We start from the raw sequence: 17162 nt of genomic DNA, 5'->3' as shown, positions 1-17162 counted from the left end.
AGACCACAGCAACATTTTGTTTTTATTTGAAATGTTCCAAGTAACACCAGGTGACAAGAGATGCAATACATTGTACTGAATACAGCTTCTCTGGAAACCTCAATGGGGCAAGAGACAGTCCCATCTCCAGAGTCTCAGACAACACGGGCAAGGAAAGGTGGCAACCGTGCCTGTGTTCCCCCTCTGCCCGTCCACCTGATAGAGTGCATCAGCTTTTCTCTGCATGACAGTGAGGGTGTTTTAATGGCAGGTCCCATGGGCCACACATTCCCTCAGTTGACATTTCTACTCAGAGAGAAAATGTTCACCTACAAGGAAGAAGGCGCTGATGGTTTTAATTAACGCTTATACAGAAATGTAAAGTAAAAGGTAATGGGAGTTTTTGTATTCAGTTCCGCAAACTTCTCTCTATTCCAGGCCACTTGTTTTGCCATATTGCTTTCTTTGGTGCTATTTGCAAGTAGGAGCCAAGCCTTTGCGTCATAAAATTAAAATGGTCTGAAATTAAAATATGAGTTTCCAACTGATGTAGCTCCTTTCGTGTCAAACATGTTTAAGAGTCTGGAGGGAAGAAGAAAAGTCCACCAACATCTTGCTAAATAAAACCAACCATTAGCCCCTGCAATCAAAGTTACTGGAGGCCATTTGAAAAACCACATGTACTTGATGCGGTGATTAAACGTCATTTATAACGTTTAACTACTCATGTAATATCTCGTCCTGTGACACTGGGTGATCTGTAGGGTGTTTCATGATCCCTCACGCAATTTGGCGCTTTAGTGCCTACTTAAAACCACCCCAGAATTAGTAAATGAAAACAGTGTGTACTGATGTTAGATCTCAATAATTCCTGGAAGGAAAGGAGACCCTAAAGTATCATGTGTATATTTTTTAAAAAGAAATGAAAATACATTGCACTTGAGAATATCAAACATCGAATTCAAGATAACAGTTCCCTCCAGGAGGAATTAGGATTTGAAAGAAATACTCAAATACTTTTATCTATAATCTTTTATTGCTTAAGTTGCTTAATGGATACATGATGATTATTATATTATGAACGTATTCTGTACATTTAAACTGTCTTGTAATAAAAACCTGGAAACACGCCATGCCATTACAATGTAGTAGCCCGGACAGTTGTGCGAGAGAGGAGAGCAGAGGGTAAATATTTAAAAAGAAAAACAAACCGCCCTTGACATTCAGAAGCCAGCCCAGCACTCAGTGCTGGGTCATGATCCTCCATTACGAATAAACAATCTCACAGAATACCGGCCTCAGACAAGATTACTCTGAGGCCAGGATAACATGCAACAAACAAGGCCATTTCAAACCGTGTCTAAGCACAGAAAAAAACAAGGTCGCCATCCCATCCACAAAGCGCCGCACACCTCCTGTCTGGGGCAAAATGAAGTGTCTGGTGTTGTCCTTCTTTACCATTTACAGATTAATCCTCCTCCTAGCCTTCCCCGCTGTTGATCAGATTTATGGAGATAACCTTATTGTAGAATTACCTCGGCTTTCTGACAGCATCCAATGTAGTCTGAAACCCTGCTACGGTGACCCCTCCCCCAAATCACCCAACCAAAATCCACAGCCTGTAATAAACTCCTTTGAAGTCCCTCTCACTGAAAAATCCTGTGGCTCTCCATGCAGTGTTCTCACTCGCTGAGGTGAGTGCTACCTCAGATGGTCCCGCTACAGATGTGTCCCTGATAAGTTCTGATTTGAAGGCACTGATTTACCTAAACAGGGACCAATAAAATGACATATATTTTGAAAAATTTCCCCCAAGTGATTCTGACACTTACAACCCACTGAGAAGCATAGTTCTGAAGTTTAAGGTACTGGGAAGGAATAAGTATGGCTTTATCAAAAGCAAATGGTTCGCAAATCACTATTTTTTTTTTTTACTAAGATATCAAGTGTAAGCAGTAAGGACACAACTCTATTCAGGCTGAATGGACAACCGTGCAGCGGGTTCCTTCTGACCTGCTTATAAACTGTTTTTCATAAACCCCGCTGTCCTATTTCTTATTTCCACTGCTCCATTTCCTGCTCTGCCTTATGCACAAATGAAACATCCATTTCTCAAGATTTAGTCATCAGGACTGCATTGTACTTCTGAATCACTACAACTGAGTTTGTAAAAATGAAACAAACAAACATACAGAAGGACCAAAAGAAAATAAACATTTTATGACCTGAGGGAAACAGTTGTTTGGGGGGAATTTATGGAAAAAACACCATGGATCGGCGTTCATGAAATTTTGGGTTGGAGACATAATCTCTAATGAGCCAAAGAAAATCAGTATTTTATGCCATAATAAATTAAAGCAGAAAGATACTTACTTCTTAATGAGACGGCTTTAAACCAAAATTACTTCGCTGAGGAGTGCGTGTGTCTGTGTGTGGTAAGGTCATGGAGGTGTATGTAAGAAGCTGCCTTACTCATTCAGAGCAGTGTTAGACCTTTTCTAGAACCGAAAGGGTCCCCGACAAGTCAATTCCCTTCTCCTCCTTTGTGCAGGTCCCTGGCAGAGAGAAAACTAGAGAGATGGAGAGACAGAGGTGGACAAGCTTGGAGAAAGAAAGTGAGGGGTAGAGAGATCACCTGAACGCAGACGAATCCTGCTGTAGAAAGAGCAGATCTTTTGTGCCAAGTTCATCCAGTGTCCCATGTGCACAGGATCAGGGCACCGGAAGAGTGTGGCTGACCTGAGGCTGAGCCTTGAAGCCTTCCCAGCGTGTCGCTGGATAGGAAGGTTGTGAAAAGCTTGAACTACTAAAGTGCAGTTCCTTTCCCCCCTCACCTGAGGCCCCTGATGCTTCCCAAACTGACTTTGATGACCAAAAAGACTTAGGACAGTGAGACGTGGGTTCTGAGAGGGTTGTTATTTATTCATTTTGTCTGGGGTCCCGGAACAGAGTTTGCAAAGCATGCCCTTTGGCTCAAATGCAGCCTATCATGTATCGTAGGGCCTGCGAGCAAATGGTGGGCAAAAATAAGTAAATAGGTAAAATCACAATAATGACATTTTGCTATGTGGAAGTTTTATAAAATTCTAATTTACTTGTTCATAAGTAAAGTTTTATTGGGAAAAAGGCCCCACCCATCCATTGTGCATTGTCTACGGCTGTTAGAGCGCCTGAGCAGTTACCACGGAGACCATAGAGCTGGTGACACCTGAACTACTTCCATTCTGAAATCACACGTGTCAGCTGCCCTGATGTATTAGCTCTAACCTTCCTGTTCCAAATTCTCCTTAAAGCAAGAATATAAAACTTTTCTCAGCTTACATATTTCCTGACATGTATGAGTAATTGATGTAATGATGGTATCCTTCTAAAGTTGTAACTTACGGAGAACAAAGTGTGAAGAGTTTCCCACTGACATTCCTTTCTCAAAGCCGCATAGGTTCTTTACTTGTTATCTGTTATATAGTTACATAAAATATTAACTCGATTGGAGTGCCCTTAGACACCTATAAGATCACTAATAATAAAGATACTAAATGGCTCATTCCAGAAGATTAGAATGACAAACCATAAATGTAGATGTGGCAGTGAAACCATATTGATTATACTTTTATTCATCAGATATTTGTTGATAACCTTCTATGTGCACATCATGAAGTTCATGCCCAACAGGCTCATGCCATCGGCTTAAACAGGTGCATGCTTTCTTAGGGCATTTGAAGTTCATGCCAGTGAATAGCAGAGTCCCTGTGTTTTTTATACACCTCTTCAGTAGCTCTAAAATAAATAAGGGGAATTGTAGATGTGGAAGGAAGTACTCTACCCAGAAGTTAGAGAATGGGCAGGCACTCAGGGACGTCCGTTCAGACAACACATTGTCATCTCTTTTCCAAGAAAGAAGAAACGTGACTCTTTCTCCCTCTAAAAACCGCCTTCAACTATGTGTCACTCTCTATGACATCTTACTCCAAATGTCTGCCAGATGTCTGTTTTCACTCCAAAAGGCTGAGGTGACAGCAGAGATGTCATACTGCCACGTCACACTCACTCCAAGGATGGGCTTTGGTCTGAAAGCCGCCAGGACTAGGCTTCGTGAGTGGCATGGTGGGAAGGAGCAGGAGACAGCAGGGTCTCATTAACCACCGAAGCCAGCCTCTGTGCATCTGCTAGAGCAGACTCACTGCCCTTGGCAGTGACATGTGAGGCCCTCGGAACACACCTGCCAAATAAATGAGCAGCCAACACAAAGTGCCCCGAATGAGTCACCTTTCAGAGACTAGATAGCCAGCCAGGCTCTTGGCTTTCATAGAGCTTTACAGTGTAGAGGAAAATGACTACCCTTGCACTTCCTAGAAAGTAGGTAGAAAATCAAAACCTAAAAAGTGAAAAGAAGATAGCAAAATCTCACAAAAACAGAGGACTTCAATTTCTGAACCTCCGAATTCCATTTCATTAGAAGGCAATATCTGGCCCTGGCTGGTGTGGCTCAGTGGATTGAGCATGGGCCTGTGAACCAAAGGGTCACTGGTTCAATGCCCAGTCGGAGCACATGCCTGAGTTGTGGGCCAGGTCACCAGTAGGGAGCGTATGGGTGGCAACCACACATTGATGTTTCTCTCCTTCTCTCCCTCCTTGCTTCCCTCCCTTCCCCACTAAAAATAAACACTAAAAATAAATATATAAAAATCTTTTTTTAAAAAGAATGCAATATTTGATTTAGACTTAGCCCTCTTTGGAGTGCATGGTCCTCTCCAAGTTCTCTCATCCTCGAATAACCAAATTCCCCACCGTCAGTTAGCTGTGTCTGGTAAAGGTTAGACTCTCCTCATCTTTTTATACATCGTCTCAAATAAACATTCAGTTTGTTCATCTGATGCCTTGAAAGTTGACTGGAGCAAACAATGTAAGGAAAAAGGGATTAGGCAAGTAAAATATTCTAGAATCAGTTAACTTTTACCTGGAGTTTGTGAGAATAAAGATAAATTAAAGTGGAGTTAATAATCCCGCATTGTTTTTGTCTCATAAAGATCCTATGCATGCAAATCAGGAGTGGCAAGAAAACAGCATTTTTTAAATGTAGGTTCCAGTTCCTTTCTTTAAGTTAAAATTCCCAAAACCTCTAAATAAGTCCTTCTGCAGTGTTTTTTGTGTGAAACTTTAGTATAAATAATCCTTTCATATTGCTGAGGGCCGCTCTTCTCCAGCCACGTTGTTTAGTACCATAATCAGAGATGTCCAAACTCTCGAAGAAGTTTTAAGAAATTAATTAATGTTCTACTTCAACGGATCTTATCACTCAAATAACCTGTATTTGTGTCATCCTTTGATGTTGTCAATTTCCTGGTAAAGACTCTGAATACTGATTCCCTTAGTTATAAAATTTTCACTCTGCATTTTGCAAAAATAACTCCTTTGAACAGACGTGCAAGTTAATTGTTTAACTCTGCTCCAACAGTTGCACAAAGACAATTTCAAATGTTCTCCTCCAGACGGTATGGAGCCCACCTCCACAGCTCTGCTGACGACAATTCCAGTCTTTACACTCCCTTGCCTTTTTTTCCCCCACAGAAACTGATAGCCTGGGGGTGGGATGGGCACAGACTGAGGTGTGATCAGAATTGACAAGGCATGAGAACTGTGGGAGCAGGGAGTGGGCAGAAGTGGTCTTTGAGATCATAAAGCAACTGGAGAGAGAAAAGCCATCTTTCCTTTTTCTCACATCTGATCTGTCTCTGATATCAAATATCAAACTTGTAAAAACTGATCACGTTCAAATACAGGGGGTTTCTCCTAGTCTTAAAATGAATATATCTTCAATAGTTCATGCAAGTACAATTTTGAGGCATTTAAGAAAAGCAACTCCTTAAAAATGATTAACAGTAATTTGTGTGTGCAGATACAGGCACACATATACACACACACACATGGGTACATACAAGAATCCATAGAATTTCCCCCAGTATTTTTTAAAGAACAGAAAGATCTTAGAAGAAAGTTTGAATTGCTACTTCTCTTCTTCTGTACAGGAAGCAGCCTGGCAAAGCTGTGATTAAACACTGCAGGGACGACAGCAAATCCTGACGACAATGGGGTTCCATGATCTATCATATGTCGCCAATCGGTCACTCAACTTATTAAAATACTTTTTTAAAATATTAATGCAAAGCCAATGTAAAATATCATAATTTATATTGCAAAGATAACTGATAAATTTAATCATGCAACTGATTATTCTACATCCATTAAGGGAAGAGTGCTTAGTCACAGTAAAAGACTTTGCACCTAGATCGTGGCCAAAGGTCAGAAAGAAATTATTGTTGTTCCTTGAATGTTCCCAGCCTCTTAGCCCCACATCTCTGCCCCTTGCTTGTTGAAGTGTTAATGGAGTCTGTAAACAGAGTTGAGAAGTGATTGAAGGGCAATGTGACGTGTGCTACACCCAGAAGTGTATAGAAATTGGATTGGGGGACGACACAGAGTGGAGAACCAATGGGCATCCTTTCCCAAGAGACTTAATGCAGCTATTCTGACACACCCAGCAGTGTCCCAAGGAGACCATCCCTTTCCTAGTCTTCAGAAGATTACTGCACTCACCAAGCTGTATATCCCATTGAAAATTCTCATAAAAGAAGTACTTAAATAGTAAAATCTCATCAACATCCAACAAGTTAATGTGTTGGTTTCTCAAGACAGTTCTCTGAGAATGAGGACCCATAAAGAAATCTTGATCTCATTATTCCTGTATTTCAAAATCAAACTGAAAGCTTCACAAATGCAGAACTCTTTTGTTTTAATCTGTAAGTATCTGAGACAAAGATAAGCGAAACACCGAGGCAGGGGTCTCTACTCTCACTGTACTGTACACCTTCTACTTGGCCAACACTTTGTGAGTACTTCCTGTATGCCAGCTACTGTAAAGCGGGTATCTGCACCGTCTTCACTTTACAAACTAGAAAACTGAATCTTAGACTGACTTAAATCTTTGAGATAGGAAAGGTCTGCCTCCAAAGCTCATCCTTGTAACCATTTTTTAAAAGATTTTATTCATTTTTAGAGAGAGGGGAAAGGAGTGGGAAAGAGAGGGAGAGAAACATCAGTGTGTGGTTGCCTTGCATGTGCCCCCTACTGGGGACCAGGCCTGAAACCCAGGCATGTGCCCTGACTGGGAATTGTACCAGTGACCCTTCGATTCGCAGGCCGGCACTCAATCCACTGAGCCACACCGGCCCGGGCCCTTGTAACCATATTAATCGTGACAAGACCGGCTAGAACACTGTAGCAAATGTATGGGGACAGGGGTGTCATGGAATATTTTAAATTTTCAGGGTCAATTCCGTATCTGTGGGAAACCGCACAAACTAACTGTTGGAGATAGTTCAAGTTTCAACATCAGATTATACCACATTCCTTCAGGGACAACGTATCTTTGCAAACTTAGGTTTTCCCTCAATTTCCATGTATTATTCTACCATAGACATCTTCTCATATGCCTGTTATTATAGCCCTAACTACAATTATGAGTGCTGTCTTATTTACCTTTGTAGTGCTCACTGCCTCAGCCTAGCTCTTGGCACATGGCGGATTCTGTAATAAATGTTGAATTGAATGCGTCCGACTCGTTTTGATTTCTCTGTTACTCAATTACCATTCAACAGCACCCAAGTGGCAGGTTAGCTTATATGCTTGGTGCTAAGGGATGCAAACAGACTCAGTGCTTAAGAAGCTCAGAGCCCATGAAGCATCTATGTTAAAGTCTACCTTAGAGATAAGCAAATGATCCAGAAAAAGCACATACTTCTCACCATCCACCCTCCTCTCCAGGCTCTGATAACTCTTACAGACACAGTCAATCATAGGAGCTCGCTGATCGTAACTTGGCCTACTTCATTTCCAGGCAAGCAGCAGCAGCGTTGTCTCTCTCCCTGAGTTTCAGTGACAATCGGGAGCATCCATATGGTGGCTACGCCAATTTCTTTCACTTTGCCCTGGCTCACGTATCTCTCCAACGGTAGGACCTTACCTTGTTTAGCAAGCATTCGAGTTTAAAATAGAAGAGGGTATTTTAGAGCTCATAAAAATTAAGGGTAAATGTTTCTTGTGAACGTGTAGCCAACAGTGTATATATTATGTATGGATTGGGTTGCAACAAACCGTTTTATTTCTTATAGTAATAATGTGGGCACAAAGTTTGGAAGCCAAAGTTCAATGTTGTGTGCAAGTGATGACAGACAGTGCAAAGAGCCCCCTTACAGTTGTATAGGAAACCATAAATAGCCAGGGCTCCTTCCGATAAATTGGGCCCATTTTAATGTGTGCTTTCTTCTCCCATAATATTAAGACATCCTCTGTGGAAGTATTTTTGGGGATGACTAGTCTTTCCAATGCTTTCTAAAAATTTTTATGCAGGCTTATTTTCCACTTGTGTTGCATAAACACATTGTCTGGGGACCCATACGAAAGACTACTTGTTAACCTAGAGGAGAAGGATTTAAGTAGCATTCATGAGCAGGTTGTGAATTTCGCGCCTGCTCACAATTCCTTTGCCATGCTTGTCTCAGGAGTTGCCAGGAACTTCATACTCACATGTCCAATGATGTCTAAAATCCTGTACACGGAGTGGCATCTCTATGGGCATGCTCGGTTAGCTCTAGTTAAGCTGCTCCGACACTGCTTGCCAAATCCAGGCACACAGGAACTCACCGGTTCCCGGTGACCTTCTGCAAGTCGACTGACCAGGGATGCTGACTCACATCTTTCTGTTTCTGTGACTGATATGGCATAAATCAAACCGACTGCCTCCTACAAATTCACCCACAGATGATGATCAATTTTAAGTTTATTGCAGATGTAATCCCACAGCCATCTTTGCTGACTAAAAGTAAACCATTTTTACAATTGAATTTGGTGATCCTATGGTGATCTACAATAAACTGATTTTAAAAGTGCTTTTTTTTTTGACCCTGATATGACAGATCAGCATTCTTACTAAATTATATGACAGCTCCCTTGAGAATATAGGATTTACTATTCAAAGCCCCACTGGCTGCAAACTCGTTCAGACAAATTTCATGAAAGCGGCTCAGACTAGGTGAGAGTGATCAAGAACATAATCAAATTGAACTGCGTGTAAGTCTTTATAAAAAATTGTTTTTCTTCTCCATAAAATACTGCAGTTTTAGTAGGCATCCGTAACACCATGATAGCAACACGGGTCGTACCATATAAAGCAACAGAAGGCAACGTGGCGAGATCTATAAAAGATCGATAGAAGGCAAATGTTACAGGATCTACGGCACGGTCTTAGAGTGCGTATTTCTTTAATTGTCTGCTTCCATGACAATGACACTCCATAATATCTAACCTTTGAGCGCTCACAGAGCCCTTAATTTATAATAATTACTTTAATTCCCACAAATCACTGAAGATGGATACCCATAGGTAAATATCACTCAGTCTCAGTTTCACAGGTGAGTGATGGGGGGCCTACAGAAAGAAAATAGTCCTTTTCCCTTGGCGTCACTTTTGCAATTAATAAAGGGCAAGAGGTCTCTTTCTCAAATGTGTGTAAGGGGACCTAGATTTTAAAATGACACTACTTCAAACGCTATAATACATTCTAGCATCGTTTCCTACCCGGTGTTCCCTATGTCCCATCGTTTCCTATGTCCCTGTTCCGGTGACAGCAGCATAGTCAAGCATTTATCATTCAAAAAATGTGTGTGATTAAAGCTCAGCCCGTGTGTTAAACCAAGAGGAGAGGAGGACCTCAGAAGGGAAAGGAATAAAACTCCCCTGAAATTAAAGCACATATCCTTATGTGTTTAAAAGAGAAAGGGGTAGCCAAATGGAATTTTAAAGGACATTCTGCAGAGAGACAATTGAACAATGGCTAGACAAAGGACAAACTGTTTTAACGAAATATCTGTTTTTAACTTAAAACAAATCTCAATAGGAATTTAAAAAAAATACTTGGGGACTCTAGGAATAATCACAGCTTTTTCTTCTTTATAATCTCTCTCTTGGGTTTTTTTTTTTTTTTCCTTAGACTTGCCTCAAAGGAGGTAGAGTTGATAGTTACCTAAGACCCTATAATGAGGACAAAAACTATATGCAGCTTTACTTTTACCCAGAACTAAAATTCCAAATATGTAAAATAACTGATTATGTCAATATCATATAGGCTAAGGGAATACTTCATTTATCAGTTTGGCTCTTGCAGAGTAAGATATTAATAGAAAAGGATCTCGAACCAGGCCTGGTTTTGATGAAAAGGCTCGAGTGAGATAGCATTTGATCTTTGGGGGCATGTTTTGCTTCAGGAAATTAACTTCAGCCTGTGTCTATGCATCTCCACACAGTTATTTCTCATTGCATATTACTTACTCTGTGGTTAGATTTCCTGTACTAAACATTGTTGTATTTGCGGAAGAGAATATGTACATAGATAATTAATGGTTCATGGGAAAGCTAAAGATTCACCTTAGCTCAATTTATACAATAATATACACATAACTTCTTTGATCTGGATTAGTGTGTTTGTCTTCTTAGAACTTCTGCATAGTTCCTTGGGTCATTAAGTATTTGGGGTGTCCATTATTAATCCTTGAAAATATCCCCCAAAGTTAAATAATTTCTCCTCCAAGAAACTTACACCAATCACTTTGTAGAGCTTAATGTCTACGCCTCACATAACTGCATTACTTTCGTTCCTGCATTAGAGTGTTCATTTCAATGTATCTGAGTTGTACTTATTTGTAGAGAAGGCTATATTTCCATTCATCTCTTGCCACTCTCCTTCTTATATCCTGTGCCAAAGAGAACTATTGGCAGCAAAAACACACCATGCTCAATTATGTTTTGGGCCTTGGCAATGCTATTGCCTCAACATAGAAAGCTATGAGCTTCTCTTTTTCACCTCCTCATCTCCCTTCCACCCCTTCTCATCCATCAGGTCTCAGCTTAAACACCCCTTCTGAGCCTTCCCTGACCCTGGAGTCTAGGGGAGGTGTCACTCCACTTCTTAGTATCCCAGTGCCTCTGCACAAGGCCCTGAGTTACACCTGCCACTGCACTACAGTGACCAGTCCATCCATCCATGCCCCTCACAGAAGCACAGCCTGCTTGAGGGACAGCACTGTGTGTTGTTCCTCAGCGACACCCCTACTGCCTGGCTCAGTCCCCAGCCCATAATGGCAGGCAACTCACTTTGGTTCAGCAAATAAGTGAAATAAAAATGAATCGATGTAATAATGCAAGCAATGGACTCTGCACTAAGCAGAATACAAGGAGAATATTAGGCTCAGTCAAAAATAACTAATTCAAGAGAAACACCGTTGACTCTTGGCCTATGCAGGAGATCTGGCATATCCATCAGAAGACAGCAAAGCTGCTGAAGACACCATTAACTCACTCCTTTTCACACTGATTGAACCTCAAATCAACTTTTTAAAATAATTAATTTGAACTCCCATTTACATCCCTTTAAAGAAATCTATTGGTAATAGGCCAACCCACATCTATAATTTTTAAATGAAAATAATACCCCACCTGTATGCTAATGGAGTGAGTTTCAAAGCATGGCATGACAAATAACAGATGCGTTGAGAAGTAAATGCTTGGGCCATGGTTACACTTGCAGCCAACCTTCCGACTGCAGGTATCTGGCCTTTGTGTGCCATCGCTGTGGTCACAACAGTGTCGCGGGCAGACCGACAGAGGTGTGCTGGATGGCACGCCAAGTGTCATAAATGCCATAGCTCCAGCAACGAGATTTTCTGAAATATGAACAACTCTTGGTAAAACTCTTCAAATGAAACAAATATAATTTTCTCTTGATTTACTTCATAGTAATATTCCTACAGAAATGATAGTGTCTTAATAGTGTACAATAGTGCTTTATGCTTACAAGAAATTGGAGTTAGTTTCCAAGCTCATTTCATTGTAAACAGAATACATTTCACCCATCAGAGGATCAGACTAGATGCTTAAATGCTGCTCAGAGTGCTGGACAAGTTTTTATCTTGGAAGAAGGTCTCACTCATGGCAGGCTATCTTAAATCCTTGGTAACTAATTCCCTACTAGCTGCCAAGCCTAGAATGTTCTATAAGAGATAATCGCACTTGAAGACAGTTGGACTAAACAAACTTAAAGTTTTTACTTCTAGGAACCTACCGCATCCTGACTAAGATATTTCTAGAAAGTATATGTGTGGGTAGGGAGTGAGCCTTTCAGCTGAAACCAGTGGTTGTTTTTTCTTTTTCTTTTTTTCATTGATTCACAGCACCTGTACATTCATCTACTGATGCTTTCAGTCATGTATCGAATGCCTACTTCTACCAGGAAGTCCCTCTGGCACTTTCAAATAACTAACCAACTTGGAATGTCTACAGAAAATCATCTTTGCACTCTCGGTTGAAAGTCTCATTGATTGACCTCGAGATCAACCATCCTCCCAGGTGTCCTTCTACGGACTGCTTTGAGGTAGGTGGTGGAAAAGAATACTTCTGGGATGGACCAAACATTAGTTCAGTTTCCCCTTTACAGTGCCCAGGAGAGTCCGATCTTTAATACTATCTAATACTCCCAATTTCCTAGAGAAAGTCTCAGAAATAAGGCAAGGAGTCAGAGGTGTGTGAACCTGTACAAACCCATTAGAACATCTGGCGCTTTCCCAGACAAACTCCTAGAAGCTATTCTATTCTGCTGACTCCTGTGTTCATTTTCTTTTCCAAACACATGCTCTTAGACAATGGGTTTTTGATAGCACATTTTGTGAGAAGAATCTTTAGCTACCTCTTGGGGAGCATGTTCCTGACGCTCTGCCCAATGCACTGTGGAGAGCAAACGGCATGCAAGGGTCTGTCTCATCACCTCGCTGTGCAAATGGCTGTAATTTACAAGTTTGGAAGCACACATCCTCTTGAGATTCACAGTAAATTCTCCTTTATTCTACCTCCAAATTAATTTTGGTTTTCGTGATTACCCTGCCATAGGAGAGAGACATTCCATGTACAAGGAATAGTGGAATCTAGCCAGGCTTGCAGCTTCCATGGGATTCATCCCTAAACAAACCCTGCTGGGAGACTACAGCTTAGTTTGAGCCAGTAACCAGGTAAAAATTTTACTATTAAATGCATCTAAGCCATTTACAACAACAACAACAAAATGACCTTTAATTGCTCATTTCTAGTTCCTCTGAAGAAAGTCTTCTGCAGAACTACCACCTTTTGCAGAACTACTGTAACTAAAATTGCACCAGGACTTGGCTGGTACTCAGTGCTGGCATGAGGAAGGGTGCCCTAGCCCTTCACACTGGGACAAAGAATTAAAGGCACAGGACTCTGGGGCTTGGAAAGTTGTCATGGCATTGGCCCACCTCCATTTCACCAAAGTCCACATGCAGCCAAGCTCATTGTGTCTTCCAGCTTCCAAGATAACGGCTCCTCTTTCTCTAAAATAATCTGTGGGTATAAAAGAAGTCTCAATGTTTAAAAGAGTGTCTCAAAAGCTAAGAATAATACTTGGATGACTTAAGTGACTTGAATAAAAGGTGTGCACAAGGATGAGAATGGCAAGCATGGATCTCATTCTCCACATTGAGGGGCAGACAATGTAAACCTGTCCAGGGCGATGTCCCTTGCAGACAGGTTGACATCAGGGCTGAGGCAGTCAAAGCAAATAAAGCACACAGCCTGCGCTTCACACCCTGCCAGCTCCTCTCATTGAATCCTCTCAGTGAATCCTCAGCCCACGCTCCACGGTAGGTTTAATTGCACCTATTTATTCATCTGTAGAGATGCAGCAACTTACTGCCAATGCCCACCCCTTCTAGAAAGTGCCTTCTAGCAAGCATACTATTTTTTTTTCTTTGATTGCATGCTTATTTCTGGTGATTTGTGGTTAAGGGGGCGGGTGGAGATTCTGGGCCCAGACAGGGTAAAGCTGCTTGAAGTTACACATTGGTGCTGTCACTGCTGACTTCGCCCCTCCTAACCTAAAACAGTTGGGTATGTTTATCTTTCATTTTCACTAGATGAAGAAAGTGAGGCTTCAGCTCACATAGCTCCTTGGGAGAGAGCCCAGAATTCAAACAAAATTGGTTTGCACTCAGGTGCGTGCTCTCTCCTCTGTGTCTCCCCTGTCTCTCTTTGCCCAGGACTAGAAGGAGGGCCTCTGTGTCTGATGCTCTTGGGAACCCACACGGATTTTGCCCAGGGTGCCAAGGGCATATTCCAGACTTGAACTCGTCTGCATCCTGGCCGCCCCCTCCCAAATCCTTTAACACACCTGGCCTATAGGCACACGTGGATCCCTGGCCAGGTTTTTTGGGGGGAAGGAAAGAAGATATTCAAAATGAGACAAAAGTAGAAAGTTTTCAGAAGTCCATCCTTATAAGAAATAAAAAGGAACAAAGAAAAATATTTAAGAAATGAAAAAGTTTTAGCTAATAGGCATTAAGAATTTTGGTCTTTGGAATTGTGATGATGTGAGTTTGAACGCTTGGACTTCAACCTAGCAGCGGTGTGACATGTAAAATCAGGCCTGACAAGTACCCACGATCACAGCATCGTGAAGAAGATGAACTAGGGGAAGTGCCTGACTTAGAGCTGGTGTGCGGTCGCATATATAAGCGTGGGTAGAAGGAGGTTTACAGTGGTGAGTACGCAGAACACAGAATCTATTCTTGTACCACCATTCAACAATCATTGTATTACTTCCATACAGACAACTGTAAACCTACTTTTCTCCACCCCATATACATGTACATATGTACATATATGTATGTGTGCATATATATACATATATTCTTTTTCTTGTTGATCAAAGTATAGATTGTAATAGAGATACAGTCTTCACAACATCAAACCCCTTATTCCTTTCTCTTCCTTCAGCCCCAATATTAAAAGAAACCACTAGAATGTTCTTCCAAGTAGCAATTAAGATACAAACCTCCAGCTCCTCCTGCTCTAGGCTAATACCTATTGGCATCCGCCTTGTTCCGTGTGTGACAGGCACAGACTCCACACAGATCTGGTAAATTCAAGCTTGAGGGCCACGAAATGACTCCAGATTTCAGCCTATTCTCAGAGCACAGGGAAAGGACAGGTGAGAACTGAATTATCCACCTCACTTACATCCACAGAATTAGCACTCTTCTTCCTGGATCACGGTCCCTCTGAAAACCTGAGCGCATCACCTACCCCACACCACCAGAGTACAATGAATATGCAATAAAATACATATCCAAAATCTCAGCCACAAAGAGAACATTGTCAAAGGATAACATTAAAAAGGGGGCAAATCACAAATTCTACAAATGCAAGATGAATATTTGACAAAGATCTTATTTAAATAATTAATTAATGAGAGAACCAGCAAGATATCATAACTGGTTGGAAAGTGAATTTGCCCTGACTGGCATGACTCAGTTGGTTGGACATTGTCCCGCAAAGCGAAAGGTAGCAAGTTCGATTCCCAGTCAGGGCACATGCCCTGTTGTGAGCCAGGTCCCTGGTTGGGGACAGGCAATTGATTGATGTTTCTCTCTCACACTGATGTTTTCTCACCCTCTCCTTCTCCCTCTCTTCCCCTCTCTAAAAATAAATAAAAAAATCTTTCTTAAAAAAGTGAATTCAAAGAACCACACATATGTAAAAAATCATTAAAAAATGGAGCCACTTTAAAATGGAGTCGGAGCTGCCATTCCAGAGCATAGGCCTTGCATACCTTAGTCCTCAAAAGATAACGTGAAAGCAGATATTACGATGAACCAAATGATGACCGCTAGATTGAAAATTAAAACACTGTTTAGGATTACCCTCACTGTGTTAGCTTACCTGCGCTGGTAGAAATGCCTCCCTTCTATCGATGCACTTGTTCACCTCCCCTTTCTCAAAAACGCCCCTGGCCTCTGTCTGCCAATCGGAACACAATTGGGGTTTCCACCTGAATCTGTGCTTCCCAAATAGCTATTTTTTTGATCTCAAATAAATGCTTGTTGCTTCTCACTTCATCCTTTTATTTTTAGGTTAACCCATACATTAGGGGAAAAAAAGAATGCTGAAATAAATTACAAATAAATACCTTTATTCCACAAAGATGGGTAGCAGTAGGACTAGAAGTTGAAAATCAACTGCATTTCCAGAGGACAAAATAAACGTGTGTGTCTATGGACAGAAATCATTTGTATTGTTATCAATTATTCACAACATATAGAGTTCTAAAATAGGCCAAAAACAATGACTAGGGAAGACCCCAAAGAATCGGATCCCCCACAAGGGCCTGAACCGACGCTGCCGGATTTTCCAGGGAAGACTCCCAGCAACCGCTGTGATTCATTTCAAAGGTTTTCACGACTCTTTCCTACAATATAAATTCAAATAAAATAGACAAGAAAATAGAACACAACTGAGAATTATTTTAAAAGGAATGTTAGGAGTAAAGGTGACTTTAGTCTTGGGAATTTTGTAGACATTAAAAAATGAAAAAGTCTATACCCCAAACCTAACAGATGATAAAATAAACTGTACACCCTGCCTTCAGCCCAACTTGTGGAGTGAGTCCACCATCAACAACTGCTCAAGCACACATCCTCATATACATCATTATTCTTTTTAACAGGTAGGTGGCCAAGGAGCTCAACATCACTGGAGAACAAAAGGAGAAGCCTATTAAATAATGTATGCCACTGGTCACCCATTGTAACCACATTTCCATGTATTAGCATTTGTCACAATGTATTAACATTTGGGGGGTGAGCATGCTGTGTTAAGAACTGTGGAGGCCCATGGGACTCTGGCCTGCATAAGCGAGGCAGCTGTGGTAGACAGATCAAAGTAGAGGTGACAACTGTAAAAGCAATAGCCAATCAGCCTGCAACAGTGTCCATGGGCATACACGGGCACCTGCCACCTTAAGGCAAGTAAATTCTGAAACATTAGTAAGTCTAAAATACATTACTGCAGGAACACCTAACGGCTATCTCTTTTAAATAACTGGAATTAGTGTATAGGGTAGCTTTACTAAGTAGACTTATGTACTAGCATCAAGATAATTCTATATAGTATATATATTTTCACCTTAAGAATAAAATCTCTGCTCTAGCTGGTGTGGCTCAGTGGATTGAGTGCCAGCCTGCGAATCACGGGGTCACTATTTCGATTCCCAGTCAGGGCACATGCCT

At 41.3% G+C, this 17162-nt stretch overlaps 1 protein-coding gene across 1 annotated transcript in view; it reads right to left on the bottom strand.

Moving 5' to 3' along the window:
• The window catches only part of GPC6 (glypican 6), a 1001808-nt gene that overhangs the window by 744251 nt on the left and 240395 nt on the right, over positions 1–17162 (bottom strand). The window lies entirely within an intron of this gene.

Source organism: Desmodus rotundus, chromosome 13 (genome assembly GCF_022682495.2).
Source record: "Desmodus rotundus isolate HL8 chromosome 13, HLdesRot8A.1, whole genome shotgun sequence".
Classification (NCBI taxonomy): Eukaryota; Metazoa; Chordata; class Mammalia; order Chiroptera; family Phyllostomidae; genus Desmodus; species Desmodus rotundus.
This window is presented reverse-complemented; position numbering and strand designations above follow the sequence as displayed.